The sequence below is a fragment of the Falco naumanni genome, chromosome W (genome assembly GCF_017639655.2).
Source record: "Falco naumanni isolate bFalNau1 chromosome W, bFalNau1.pat, whole genome shotgun sequence".
NCBI lineage: Eukaryota > Metazoa > Chordata > Aves > Falconiformes > Falconidae > Falco > Falco naumanni.
Window position 1 is genome coordinate 6247974 of NC_054079.1, and position 14343 is coordinate 6262316.

A 14343-nucleotide genomic window follows, 5' to 3' on the forward strand; every position below is an offset into this window, starting at 1 on the left:
GTTGCTAATCAAACACATACACTTTTTACACCATTGACATTTAAACTTTGGCATACAGAACCGTTTTACCCCACATAGCATACATTGGCACAATACCCGCAGTTTATATCCCTTACAAGATAGACAGTTCATTCTGTCTGCTCGCTCTGAGTCTTCTCTTCTGTCTTCTGATCTTGACATACAGGTCGCACAAACTTGCTAGGGACCCATATAGGTCCTTTATCTGTGGAGATACAAAAAGAACCTCTACCGATAAATAACACCGGATTAGGTCCTTCCCATATGCCTGAAGCCATATTTTTATACAAAACATTCAAACCAGGAACAGTAGTTGTTTGGTTCCCTCGTGCTGTTGGTGATGTATAACAACAGGTGGTCCCTCTCTATCCTCCGTAAGGGAGAGATAGTTTAAGGTAAACAACACCTTAGTCAACCGTTTAGTTACAGCTATGTCCTGCGATACTTTCTGTCTCTGAAGATAAACCTTCAGGGCACGGTTTGGCCTTTCAACAACTGCTTTGCCCCGTTGGGGAGTGAGGAATCCCTTTAACGTGTTTAATTCCCCCAAGTTGTCATAAACCTAGCGACTCGTTGACTACTGTACGCTGGACCATTGTCTGTCTTTATTTCTACAGGTACTCCCCATGACAGCAAAACAAGACATTAAGTGTCTCTCCACATGTAATGGCTTTTCACCGGTTGTGCAGTGGCCCATACAAAATGAGAATAGGTGTCAATTGTGACATGCACATACTTAAGCTTCCCAAAGTCAGGTACATGTGTTACATCCATTTGCCCAAACCTGAAGTGCCTTCAGACCTTTTGGGTTAGTGCCCACCCCTAAACCAGGTCCATGATGACTACATTGAGGACAGGAGCGAACAATACCCTTTGCAACTGCTATGGTATTTGATACTGTCGATGTAAAAGACTTTGCATTCTGATGAAACATCTCGTGGCTGTTACGAGCTTCTTCAAACTTATTTGTTGGAGGAGTTATTGCCAGACAGCTGACTGCTTCATCAGCTCTAGCATTACCTTCGCTCAACCCAATGGTCCACTGATGACTTCTAATATGCATAATACAAAATTCATGTTTTCTCTGTCGAAGAGTACTACGCAGTTGTATAAACATTTCACCAGGATGTTGGTACTTTTTCTCTCTCAACAAGGCATCCTCATGTGCGCTGTACTACACCAACTACGTACAATGAGTCTGATACTATGTTTACAGGTGTACTGTTCCAGCTTCCCAATGCCCAACACACTGCTTTCAGTTCTAAGGTTTGAAGGATGTCCCCTGGGTTCACACCCTGTGATCACGTGTTTTCTGCCACTGATTATCGGATTGCCATACACACGCAGCCGCCTTCATCTTTCGTCCTGCATTCTGTAAACACCGTTGGGCCCTTCAACTGGTCTTTTTGAGGCATAACGGTCTTGCAATCCACTGGTAATGTTTCCAACATCTTCCAGAGAGGTCCCTTTTGGCCGGGTTGTTGTGTACAACACCTGTATAACCCCATCAAGGCTTCCTGTATGGCTGTTGAAATATCCAGGAGCCACTCAGAATCATCACCACGGACTGGAATACTGATATCTGCCGGTTCAGTCCCATCAATTTCAACAATCCCTGTCTCTTCCTTTTCTCACCAAGGCCGCTACTGCCTTCAGGACGAACTTAAAATAAGCAATGTCTGGGTTGCAATGGCAAAAACAACCACTCTAAAACGATCGCCGTATTTCCCCCTTTTTCTTTTGCCATTGCAAAATAAGGGCAAAAGGTGAAGTGGCAACATTACAAACCAAAAAAGATAACGGATGACTTCGCCATCGGGCGACCACACCAGCCAGTCTGAATCTTGTGGGACACAACTTCTAGGGCAGCCCCACTGCTCCTGGTGAACAAGTCAAGGACTGTTGGCTTCGGTGCCATGCAACCAGGATCGGGAACGGTTGCAAGTCTTCGTTAGTGAGGCTCTTTGTGTGTCATCAGGGTGTAAGGGAATCGTAAAGAAACAGTCTTTCAAGTCTATCATGATAATTTGCCAATTCTGAGGGATCATCGTAGGGGTTGGAAGACCAGGTTGCAATTCTCCCATCACTAACATCTGATCATTAACCTTCCGTAGATCATGCAAAAATCGCCATTTCCCAGTTTTCTTTGTTATCACAAAAGTAGGAGTATTCCAAGGACTTGTAGAAGGTCGAATATGACCTATTTTCAGTTATTCCTGCACCAATTCCTCAGCAATGCGCAGCCGTTCTTCTGTTATCGGCCACTGGTCTACCCAAATTGGCTTTTCTGTTAACCATGTAATCTTCAGTATGGGTGGCTGCTGATCAGTGGCCGTGGCGCAAAATGCTGATCAGTTGTCATAACTAGTCCCAGTTGTGACAAAAACGTCTTCTCCTCTTATCTTAGATGTCTGGCCTTGTTGTCTGAGTTTCTCATAAGATTGTCGATGTGCAAGAAGGCTTTCATAGGGAAGTATTTGAGCAATTTTACTTCCTTTTGGAATAGTAACAGGTGGTTGTAATGCACAGGCATTACACTTGCACGTGTCCCGTAAAATCTGCATCAATTATTCCAGGTAAAACAATTACTCCTTGCCTTCCTTTTGAAGATCTCCCCAATAAAAGTCCTCCAACTGGAGAATTCACATTACACAAAGGTCCTTTTACTTCAGTTGGAATTAAGGTCACTTCTTTATTATTCAAAGTTACTTCTACTGTGGTTGCCATGTCCACCCCGAGACTCCCCCGGGTGGCTGGGACATGCTGGTATAAGAATCCACATTTCTCATCTGCATTGGTGGGGCCTGTACTTGTGTCTTCGCGCGTAGACCCGTCGTGCTGTGCTGCATGTTTCCCGACCTGTTATATCTACAAGCAGCAGTAGCATGTGAACCTAAGTTACATTTGTGACACCAAACAGTCTTTGAACAAGTACGCCTCATGTGTCCAGATTCACCACATCGATAACAAATACCAAATCCTGATTTACCATCATTCCCCTTTTGATGTCCACCTATATGATTTGTTAAGGCTGCTGCAATTATATGCCCTTGCTCCCTCATCGCAGCAGTAAAGGCAGCCGCTTGGTTATTTTGTTCGGCTCGAGTAGCTCTAATCAACATCTCATCTACGGGACTTCCTTGGGGTAGTGTTGCTAAGATCGCCCTTGTTCTTGGGTTAGCCCCTTCAAAGGCGAGGGTGCGGAACAAATGTTCCTGCAGATCCAAAGGTAAATCAGAATTGTCCTTTAATGCTGCAGACAAACAGTCTACAAATTGTCCATAGGGCTCCGTTGTCCCCTGACGAACAGTGGTATAGGAAGCAGGTTTCTTCTTGTCTGGCACAGACAAAAGGGCTCAGTGTGCTAAAGTTTGAGCAAGTTGATGCATTTGTATAGGATACTGCAATTGAACCTGCGTAGTAGAGTAAAGTCCCTGCCCAGTTAACATATCTGCCCATACACCATAAAGTGGATCTCCTATATTTGGATCTTGATGTCTATTTGCTTTCTCTACGGCTAGGCTCTTCCACTCCCTCTCAAACATTAAATATTGAGAAGGAGTCAATAACAGGGAAGCAAGTCCAGCACAATCAGCAGGTGAAAGAACGTCTACTGTGAAAATAAACTGTATGATCTGTCGTGCAGCCTCTGAACGCAGACCATGAGTAGTGACTGTTTGCTTTGCCTGTTGCAATATTTTCCAATCATGCGGCTCCCATTGTGCACCAAGATTATTAACCACTACTGGACAAGTTAACAAGCTAGTCATCTGCCAGTCACCCTCCAAAATAGCATCACAAACAACACTGGACCGATGCTGTAGAATTGGATCTTTTCTCAAGTTCAGCATCGGAGGGGTATTTGGGCTAACTGGAGGAACTACAGGTATTGAAGTAGTAGGCAGGTTCATTTCAACTCGCATATCCAGGTTTCTTAATCTATTTATTACCTCCTGTAAAGATTTCTCTGTATTTTTATCACAAAGCTTCTCCCCACCTTCCTCCTCAAATCCGTCTGATGATGTTTCGGAAAGAGGAGGATACGACATCGGACGGTGCTTTTGCCCGCCCTGATTTGATCTGTGAGCTGTAGCCACCCTCCTTTTTGGTCTTGCTCCACCAACAACTCCAATTGGTGCAGCATTCTTATGGAGAAAGTGGCTGCACATGGCTTAGACAGGTGTACTCTCTGCTGGATAAAAAACTGGCTGGATTGCCAGGCCCAGAGTGGTGGTGAATGGACTTACATCCAGTTGGCGGCCAGTTACAAGTGGTGTTCCCCAGGGTTCAGTACTGGGGTGAGTTCTGTTTAATATCTTTCTCAACAATCTGGACAAGGGGATTGAGTGCACCCTCAGTAAGTTTGCAGATGACAACAAGTATGAGGGTGTCATAGTTTAACCCCTCAGTTAACTGGCATGACAAATACTGTAAGAAAACATTTTTATGATACAAAAATATAAATATCACCCACAATTAAAAAAGCTTTTAAAAACCCCCAAACCAAACCAAAATAAACGTTGCCAGCCACTGAGTTGTCCCTTTGCCAATGTGACTATCAAAGTGTGAAGCAGCAGACAGGTCACCTGCACATAACATGCAGAACAAGGAATCAGGCAGTGGCAGATGGGAGACATCACAGCTCTTCCTTGCCCCCTTCCCTTCTGTTGTCACCTCATAGGAAGAGGAGGGAGAAAGGAAGCACATGCCTGTAGGCTGCACCACTGGTGTCAGTGGGAGCTCTGCCAACCTCTGACACAGGAGCACACACTTGGCAGTTGAAGGTAGCTTCCAATTAGTATCATGCAGTTTTGTTGCAGTTTTTATGACCGGAGCTCACTAGGCTGCTAGTACTAAATTGGGGCCCCTCGTCTTTTTGTCATTAAGGGTTTTCATGTTAGACATTGAACCGGACCAGTTAAGCAATTACAACATTATCCCCTAGCATGCATCAAAACAGTAGCGTATGTATCATGGGAACAACATGATACATACGTGATACCCAGGCAGCCAAAAAGGCCAGTAGCATCCTGGCTTGGATCAGAAATAGTGTGGCCAACAGGACAAGGGCAGTGATTGTCTCCCTGTACTCAGCACTGGTGAGACTGCACCTCAAATACTGGGTTCCGTTTTGGGCCCCTCACTGCAAGAAAGACATTGAGGTGCTGGAGTGTGTCCAGAGAAGGGCAACAAAGCTGGTGAAAGGTCTAGAGAACAAGTCTTATGAGGAGAGGCTGCGGGAATTGGGGTTGTTTAGTCTGGAGAGGAGGAGGCTCAGGGGAGACCTTATTCCTCTCTACAACTACCTGAAAGGAGGTTGTAGACAGGTGGGCATCAGTCTCTTCTCCCAGGTAACAAGTGATAAGACAAGAGGAAACGGCCTCAAGTTACACTGGGGGAGGTTTAGATCTGATATTAGGAAAAATTTCTTCACTGAAAGGGTTGTCAAGCATTGGAACAGGCTGCCCAGGGAAGTGGTTGAGTCACCATCCCTGGAGGTATTTAAAAGACATGTAGACATGGCACTTAAGGACATGGTTTAGTGGTGGACTTGGCAGTGTTAGGTTAATGGTTGGACTTGATGATCTTAAAGGTCTTTTCAAACCTAAATGATTCTATGATTCCAAGTTTTGTCTGCTTAATGGATTTATTTATTTATTAATTTATTTATTTATTACTTTTCTCTGATGTTCTTGTTTCACTGAACTCCTTCAGTTAACACCTTTGAGTAAGCCCCTTGTTTTTTCCCGCTCTAGTACAAATCTTACCTTTATTGATTTTTCAAGGAAAAGGCCCGAGGTCCTTTCCTCTCCCATTTGACCTGTGACTTTCTGAAAGAGTGAAAGCAGATGCCCTGCCTGTTACCAAAAATCCTCTGCTTCCTCTCAGCTGAGCTGCTGCTAGCAGGTTGCCTGTACATTGGGAGATCTACTACCACAGACTTTTGTTGGTGCTGTTCTAATCAATGTCACCATTACAGATTGCAGATATCGCCACGATCAAGATAACATTTTTTCATGTGTTCCCATTCCCAGCCACCAGACTTATAAATACTGTTGGGGAGGGAAGTTGGTGGCTGATGCATCAGGTCAGAGATTCAATCAGTCCTCAACAGTTCTTCCTTCCCCCCTTGCTAATCTGAATCTCAAACCACTTTTCCTTCCCTTGTGCTTCCAAGTGCCTCTGGAGTTGGGGATGTACAACAGGAACTGGAAGGCACACTGCACCTTATCAGTTCATGGGGTGGTTTTTGATGAGACAACAAATTTGAATTGATATACAAACAATATTTTTTTTATTTAACTGTGAAAACTGTGAAATGTTATGTCCTTGAGATGTTGGGGTGGAGGGTGAGTGAGAGAAAGTATAATATTTATAAGGAAGCGTGGTGTTAAGCTATAGGAATCCAGTGAAATACAAGTCAGGATAGAGAGGTTTGTTTAGAAATGTTTGACTTGCAGGATCAGTATATCAACAGCAGTATTGTTACCGAAATCTCGGAATGAAGAACTTATCGACACCAATGTGATGTAGATAAGCAGACACTTCTTTATTAACGGCCGGGTGCGTGAGTGAGTCCTCCCACGATCAACACACGCCAGGTCTCAAAATCAAACACCATATAGAATGCTTATCATACATATTCATTAAGTATTCATACATAATCATAACATTTCCCAAAAATCATTAACATATTCTCCTCCCATATCCGATTCTGCGCAATAAAGCTTAGAAAGGTCCAGAAATGGGTCTGGGGTACGATTTGGGTAGGTGGTATATGAGTCGGTGGTCGCAATCTCCCCCTGCCGGAATTACCTTTTACTAAAGTTCACGGTTTCTTGGCAGGTAACTACAAGCTGTTCCAGTCGACTCTCCCCAGTTCCCATTAATCCTACATTCTGACATCTCAATATACTTTCTATATACAGAAGACTAGTTAGATACAAAGAAACCTTTCAAACCCTAAATTATTACTTAAGCTTCAACAATGATTCCAACCCATTCTTCTGGCCTTAGTACAAAATGTACAAAGGGTCTCACAACTACTTTTACTAAATAATCATAACTTTCTTCAACATATATTTTTATCCTCCTATATTTCTATTCTATAAAATAACTCTATAAAATCAGATAATCAAACCAATAAAATCAATTGATCTCAACTCTTTAACAAATCGACAACATTTCCCCCCTTTGAAAGTGTTGAAAATCATTATTTCAATACTTTCACACTATTTACATGTCATTTGTTTCAACATATTTTGGTGGTGGGCTGTATCTTGGTGGACTAGTAGGCACTTCTCTCATAATCATACGATTGACAGCAATCCTATTGATAAACTGTTTTTTCAAACATGCATATACTAGCATGATCATCAAAAAGACAATCAATAATAAAGTTTTGATTATGGATTGTATCCAAGAGCTTAAGTTCCATCCTAATTTGTTTAAAAATTTTCCCAAGCCAATCTTCTGACATATCCTTTTAAATAGATTCAGTTTCTTTTTCAATTTTTCCCAATAGGTCCAGATCATGTTCCACATCCTGAGTGACATTTGGAATGTGGATACAACAGTGGTCCAGTTTATCCTTGAGATATCCACACACTCCATGTTCTTTAAGTAGGAGCATATCTAGTGCCATTCTATTTTGTAGAGTCATTCTGGAAGTCGCCTGTATTTACATGTTCAATTCCTTAAACCCCTTTTTAATAACGTTTGCTAATTTTTCCACTTGACCAGTTAACTTATAAAGCCATGCTCTGTTCCTATATGATGCTATAGGATTTAAAAGTGATTCAAGTGCCTAGCCAATTTTCACTCCTGTAGATGGTTCATTCCAATTATCATCATTTGTCTCGGATCTCTTTGTTCGTTTTAGTTCTAAATTCTCTAGGGATCCTCTAAATGGTGATTTCTTCCAAATTGGACACAATGTTGGCATACCTAAGGTAATTTGTTTCACTTTACCATCTAATGGTAGATGAGTTGTCCAGGTTCCATCACTCAATGCCCAAATTAAATGTCCAGGACTTCGAATAGTAGATTTTCTACAACTAAACAAACTTCCTCTTCTGACTGTAAAAGTACTGGTTAAATTGAGAGTATTCTTAAGACCTCGACAAAAACAACCATATTTCAAAGCAGCGGCCAGCGGAGGAATTCTTTAGATTACTAAGTCTGCATTACTGCAATCATACACTTTTTCACATTTCCACCATGGCACTATTTTATCTTCCTTCTCTCCCAATAAAGTTGACCTATCGTTGACCCAGGGTAATACTGAAAAAACTTTTCCATCCCGGGTAAAACACCAAAAAGTTCTTGCTATATACTAAAAATGGGAAAATATGGACATAGACCATATAGAGTCCCATTGTTCTACTAATTGGGTACCTTGGCCAGTTTTATTACACTTCCATTTCATAACACTTTTGCTCACATTGGTTTTAAATTGTTCATCATATGAACACCATCCCACAGTCTTAAATCTCCCTATTTTGGTAAAAACATGATTTAACAATTTTTCACATTCCGCCAGACTACCTGGAGTTTTCCACTGTTTTCTAGTGACTTTCACTTGCTCATACCATTGAGTCACTGGCCTCTGTTCACAATAATTGGTTTCATTTTTATGTTCCAGGTTAGTCAAATTCATAGTTAAAATTCCCCATGGAATAGATTCACCTACTGCCCTCAGTATTGGCAAACAAACAGTGATCTGCATGACATTTTGTAAATTGGCAAATTCTTTAGTCAATCCTACCAACAAATTTTCCTCAGCCATTTATTTGGGAATTTCAATCACTTGTTCTGTTTCTACTTGTCTTTTGTTCCTGTCCACCAAGCCAGCCCATGATCCCACCAACATTAACAACCAAAAAAAAAATCCAAAAACCAATCATAACCCGATCTACAAAATTAAACATGTTTCAAAGTCAATTTTTAAGTCTCTGAGTTACGTTTCACAGTCTTCCACGAAGTAGATGCTTTCTTCACTCGAGTATAATGTATCCAAGCATCCGATTCTGCAATTTTGATAGCTGTAAAAGTGGTTAGCAGTATCTGGAAAGGTCCTCTCCAGTGCTCCTGCAAAGGTTCAGAGGTCCAAGTCTTCACATAGACATAATCTCCTGGTTGAAAATCATGCACTGAATTTTCCAGGGATAAAGGTCTATTCCAAATTACTGCTCTCTGAATTGCAGCCAAAGTTTTTCCTTAGAAAAAGCAAATAGTTATACACATCTTGTTTTCCTTTTACATGTATGTTTAGATTTGGTTCTAGAGACTCATATGGTTTTTCTATATAATAATTCATAAGGACTGACTGAGGTTCCACTCTTTTGGCTGTACCCTGATTCATAATAATGCCAATGAAAGTGCCTGAGGCCACTTTAGACTGGTTTCTTGACAAATTTTACTTATTTGTCATTTCAAAGTTTGATTCATCCTCTCCACTTTTCCACTAAATTGTGGTCTCCAAGACGCATGCAAATCCCAATTAATACCTAATGCTTTGCTAACACTTTGGACTACTTCAGCAACAAAGTGTGGACCTCTGTCAGAAGAAATTCCAATAGGAACTCCAAATCTTGGAATTATTTCCTGTAATAACCACTTCACCACTTCTTTTGCTTGTGTAGTGCGACAGGGAAGGGCTTCTGGCCATCCTGTAAAAGTATCAACCCTTACCAGGATGTACCGGTACCCATTTTGTCTAGGTAACTCTGAAAAATCTACTTGCCAATAATCTCCAGGTTCTATACCAGATTTCAGTCTACCCATTTAAACCTTTTTCTTAATCATTGGATTATTTTTCAAACATACTTCACACTTTGCAGTTATCATTTTAGCTATTCCCAACATCTTAACTGATACCACTTGTTTTCGTAAAGATGTTACTAAGGCTTCTGCCCCCCAATGACATTCTTGGTGTTTTACTTGAATTATCTCTCTCATTAAAAGAGGGGGAATTACTACCTCTCCATTAGGAGTTATCCACCATCCAGCTAAGTTTTTCTTAGCATTTAATAACTGACCTAATTTGTCATCTTCCTCTGAATATCTCGGTTTTTCCCTAGGAAGGGTTACTGTTTTAAAAGGAATTATTGCCATTTGCGATGTTTGTCTCTTTGCTACCTTCTTTGCTGTTTTATCAGCTAAATTATTTCCAATTATTATTTTTGTATTTCCAATCTGATGTGCTTTACAGTGCATGATTGCTACTTGATCTGGTTTTTGAACTGCTTGCAATAATTGTAAAATTTCTGTTTGATGCTTAATGTTTGATCCTTGAGAGGACAATAACCCTCTCTCTTTCCACAAGGCTCCATGGACATGCACTACCCAAAGGCATATTTTGAATCAGTCCAGATATTTACTTTCTTGTCTTTGCTAAGCTCTAAGGCCCGGATTAAAGCAATGAGTTCCGCTTTTTGTGCTGATGTGGTACTCGCCAATGTTCCTGCTTCTACAACTCTGGTGTCTGTTGTTACCGCATATCTGGCATATCGGACTCCTTGTTCCATAAAGCTGCTTCCGTCAGTATACAATTCCCAGTCTGGTTGCTCCAATGGTACATCTTTCAAATCCTCACAACTGGAATAAACATACTCGATGGTAGCCAAACAATCATGTTCTAGTTGTCCTTCTTCCTGTATAGAACTTAAAAATACTGCAGGATTTACCAGGTTAGTCGTTTTTAGAATCACATCATCTTGTTCAGTCAATACCACCTGGTACTTCATCATTCGGCTGGGAGACAGCCAATGTCCCCCCTTCTGTTCTAAAACAGTTATCACCATGTGTGGGACATAGACTGTTATTGTTCTTCCCAAAGTCAATTTCCGAGCTTCTTGTATGAGCATCACTGTTGCGGCTACTGCTCGAAGGCAGTTTGGCCACCCTTTACTCACTGTGTCCAGTTGTTTAGAGAAGTATCCGACTGGTCGTTTCCAGCTTCCCATCTTCTGGGTTAGTACTCCCAGTGCCAGGTGTTGCCTTTCATGAACAAACAACTGGAAATCTTTGGTTAGATCCGGCAGTCCCAAAGCAGGTGCAGACATTAAGGCACGTTTCAATTCTACAAAAGCCTTTTGTTGTTGTGGGCCCCATACAAAGGGAGAATTCTTTTGGGCCTCATACAGTGGTTTAGCTATTAGCCCATAGTTCATAATCCAAAGGCGACACCACCCAGTCATTCCCCAAAATGCTCTGAGTTCATGAATATTTCTCGGCTCAGGTATACCACAAATAGCTTCTTTGCGATCTTTTCCTAATTGCCGTTGTCCTTTTGAAATCTCAAAGCCCAGATATATCACAGTCTGGCAGGCTATCTGGGCTTTCTTCCTGGATACTTTGTATCCATTTAGTCCCAGGAAATTCAAGAGATCAATAGTCACCTGTATACAGGTAAGTCTTTCTTCTGCAGCAATCAATATGTCATCCACATATTGTAATAGTAAATGCCCAGGTCTTGATTTATCCTGTTTCCAGATTTCAAGTTCTTTAGCTAATTGATTTCCAAAAATAGTTGGACTGTTTTTAAATCCTTGGGGTAATCTAGTCCCTGTCAACTGCATCTTTCGCCCGGTTTGAGGATTTTCCCATTCAAAAGCAAACTGTTTTCTGCTTTCCTTTTCCAAAGGTATACAAAAGAAAGCATCTTTCAAATCAAGCACTGTAAACCACTGATAAGTCTCCCTTAACGCTGTTAACAGTGTATAAGGGTTTGCTACTACAAGATAAATATCCTTAACTATTTGATATACTGCTCTCAAGTCTTGTACCAGTCTATATTCACCCGAAGGTTTTCTGACTGGTAAAATAGGAGTATTATACTCAGATTCACATTCTTCCAAAATTTTATACTCCAAAAATTTATCAATCAATTTCTTCAATTCCTGTCTCACTTCCAGTTTAATTGGATATTGTTTAATTCTCACTGTTCCTGCGCCTTCCTTCAAATCTATTTTAACCGGTTCTGCTAGTTTCGGTTTGCCAGGAATATCTGTCTCCCATACAGTAGGGATTACTGCCAAATCCACCTCCGGTGGAATTTCTTGTTCCTTTACCTTTTCTTGTATCATCAAGATTTCTCCCGTTTTTGACTCGGGTATTTTCAAGAAAAGTTCTCCTTCGTCAAAAACAACCTGTACATTTAATTTAGACAACAAATCTCTTCCTAAGAAGGGTATCGGACATTCTGGTACATACAAAAATTCATGTGTAATTATCTTATTTCCAAATTTCAAATCCAGGGGTTGCAGGAGTGGCCTGTTTTTGTTCCAGTTTTTCCTTTACAGGTATTTAATAAAAAATGTCGCTCCTGTATCCACTCCCAATCTCACAATTTAAACAACTTTTTTTTCCACTTTCTTATTATCAAAAGTTATAGCCATTACCAAATTATCTCTAATAGTTAGCTTACATTCATCCTGCCAATCCTTTCTTTGTCTTAAGTAAAAGAACAAATCCACATCTGGCATCTTATTCCATTTCCCTTCTCTTTTACAATACAGCATTAACTGCAGAATAGTGTTATAATTCAGTGTCCCCTTCATGGGCCACTTTTCCTGATCATCCAATATATACAAAGGCCACCAATTATTACAATACTCAAATTATTACAATACTCAATCATCTGACTCTTTTGCAGATCATCCTGTAAATTTCCCCAATGTGCCAATAAACATCCCAACAAAGAATTTTCCCGGATTTTGTCATTTACTGCAAGATTACCCATGCTTTTACTTTTAAACAACCGAGTTAACTTAGTTGCCATGGTGTAATTACTCACAGTACAATACACAATTATTCAACTCTGTCACTCCGATCCGCGGATCCACACTCCACACTTGCTTTCGTTCTCAATTGCACGTCTCACCCTTACAGCCACACTCACACTTTCCCACAGTCACTTTAAACAAACATATAACACAATATTATACCTCTTAATTTTCTTCTTAATACACAAACACAAAACCACAAACACAAAAACTTCTTCTAACTTTTTGTTAGAGGCACTACCTTAGAGAACACTATAGCATATAGTTTCTCTTGTTTCCACTTTTGTCCAACCCTGCAATAGCTTTAGCTTATGTCTTACGGGCAGACGCCTAGGCTTCCACTTCCACAAGGATCCTTTTAGTCCAACCCTGCGCAGCTTTCACCGCGTCTGACAGGCAGACTCCTAGTCCTACCCTGGGCAGGTCTTTCACTGCGTCTGACAGGCAGACTTACTCAGTGGGACTCCAACCCACTCCTTACCATACACTTATTATAGTGGGACTCCCCGCCACTTTCTCTACTGCACTTACTTACTTACTTTAGTGGGACTCCCACCCACTTACTACAATTAAAAAAAGAAGTGTCTTACCCAAAAAATCCAGGGAACGTCGTGAAGAGCCTTACGGATCGGGGATCGATGGGTATCCCCGAGAAATCCTCGGTGCCGGCTGGAACCGATCAGGTCCCCGACTCCTCCGGTCTCCTTCAGCGAGGTCCCATCTGGGTCGCCAAAACTGTTACCGAAATCTCGGAATGAAGAACTTATCGACACCAATGTGATGTAGATAAGCGGACACTTCTTTATTAACGGCCGGGTGCGTGAGTGAGTCCTCTCACGATCAACGCACGCCAGGTCTCAAAATCAAACACCATATAGAATGCTTATCATACATATTCATTAAGTATTCATACATAATCATAACATTTCCCAAAAATCATTAACATATTCTCCTCCCATATCCGATTCTGCGCAATAAAGCTTAGAAAGGTCCGGAAATGGGTCTGGGGTACGATTTGGGTAGGTGGTATATGAGTCGGTGGTCGCGATCTCCCCCTGCCGGAATTACCTTTTACTAAAGTTCACGGTTTCTTGGCAGGTAACTACAAGCTGTTCCAGTCGACTCTCCCCAGTTCCCATTAATCCTACATTCTGACATCTCAATATACTTTCAAACCAATAAAATCAATTGATCTCAACTCTTTAACAAATCGACAACAGTATGGCACAATGAAAAACTAGTTGCTCTAAAAAGAGATGTCACGTTAATAGGTAAATGTTCTATGTGTTGCTGGGATACTTTTGATTGTCCCTTAAAAATGAAATGTAAGTATAACTAATGGCATCTCTGCCATGCATTTAAGTATTAGTTTTTGGGTTTAGTGGCATTTGGGATTCAAGGTCGCTGGGGTCTACAAAGAACTGATAAGGCAGGAAGTGTTTATAGAAGTGAACAGAAGTAGAGGACTTCAGTTAGTTTTTCAGGCATGCTGAGAGGTATAAGAATTCTTAGACCAGGTCTCAGCTGATTTTTCCAA

The 14343-nt window shown here is 41.1% G+C and overlaps 1 pseudogene; it reads left to right on the forward strand.

The window, feature by feature from the left end:
- Positions 1 to 14343, forward strand: part of LOC121080672 — a 36688-nt pseudogene that overhangs the window by 18190 nt on the left and 4155 nt on the right.